The sequence below is a fragment of the Psammomys obesus genome, unplaced genomic scaffold (assembly GCF_907164565.1).
Source record: "Psammomys obesus unplaced genomic scaffold, mPsaObe1.curated_primary_1811, whole genome shotgun sequence".
NCBI classification, from domain to species: domain Eukaryota; kingdom Metazoa; phylum Chordata; class Mammalia; order Rodentia; family Muridae; genus Psammomys; species Psammomys obesus.
In genome coordinates, this window is record NW_026586463.1 from 4,400,223 (window position 1) to 4,401,512 (window position 1,290).

Here is a 1,290-nt window from a genome sequence, read left to right on the forward strand (position 1 = left end):
TGTGTGTGTGTGTGTGTGTGTGTGTGTGTGTGTGTGTGTGTGTGTGTCTGGGGCAAGTGCAAGCATATGTGAATGACCTGGGATAACATATTGTGCCTGGACTTCTTAGCAGCTATCTCTCAAGGATCTTTCTTCTCTTTCTCCTATCCCTTACAGAAATTTGGAGTTGGTATAGGATTTATGGTACGCATTTCTGAGGCTAATGGTTTCCATGGGGACGAATTAGGATTTGTAATGGGTCACAATCCTTTTAAATATCTGTTGGGAATTATAGGTCCCTGAGTAAAATCAGATGGATATCAATTCTGTATGAGATTTTAGTAAATTCAGAAATCCTTCTAAGCAGCCTTGGGATACTTTCAAATCTAGTTAAGTTCCTTATTTCATATCTAGGAAATAAACAGACAGACAGAGGTTTATTCTAAGGGGAGCCTAAAAACAATTATGTTGAAATAAGCATAATTTCAGTTTTCAGTAAGTTCAAATAGTTTGTTTTTTCCTTTCTATCATATACTTGACTGTGACCCTTTTAAACATTATTTAGACTTGTCTTGTTTTATCTTGGCCAACATTCATGTTTGACTGGACAGAGAGACCACTTTTTTCTGAGCAGGAGTATGGTAATTCCAGTCTATTATGAAATAATTGTACAGGGACACTGTGCACATGGGTGGAAGTCAGCCTCCACCCATGCAACATCATCGAGCCACTGTACTTGAACTGAAAATGTACCTAACTCAAACATATATGTATATATACATATCCATATATATATATATGTATACATATATATCTACACATATATACATATGTATATATGTGATCTTCTTTTGTTTTCTTTTTCTTTTATCGAAAATAGATTCTTTTTTATAGATTATATTCGAATTAGAGTTTCTCCCCTCTTTATTTCCAGTTTTTCTCTAACTCCTCTTTCCTTCAGACCTACTCTTTTTCTGTTTCTCATTAGAAAAGAACAAGCTTCTGAGAGATAACAGCCAAACATGGCAAAACGAAATATAATAAAATAAAGCGAAAGCCATCATCTCAAAATTGGACAAGGCAGCTCAACTGAAGGGAAAGAGTCCTAAGAGCAGACAGAAGAATCAGAGACCCACTCATTCTCACAGTCAGGAGTCCCCTAAAAAATAAGTTGATAGTTATAATATATCTGCGAAGGACCTGGTGCAGATTCATGTAAATCCTGTTAGTTCTTATGCATCTTACTTAGTTGATTTGAAAGGCTTTTCTTTCTTTCTTTCTTTCTTTCTTTCTTTCTTTCTTTCTTTCTTT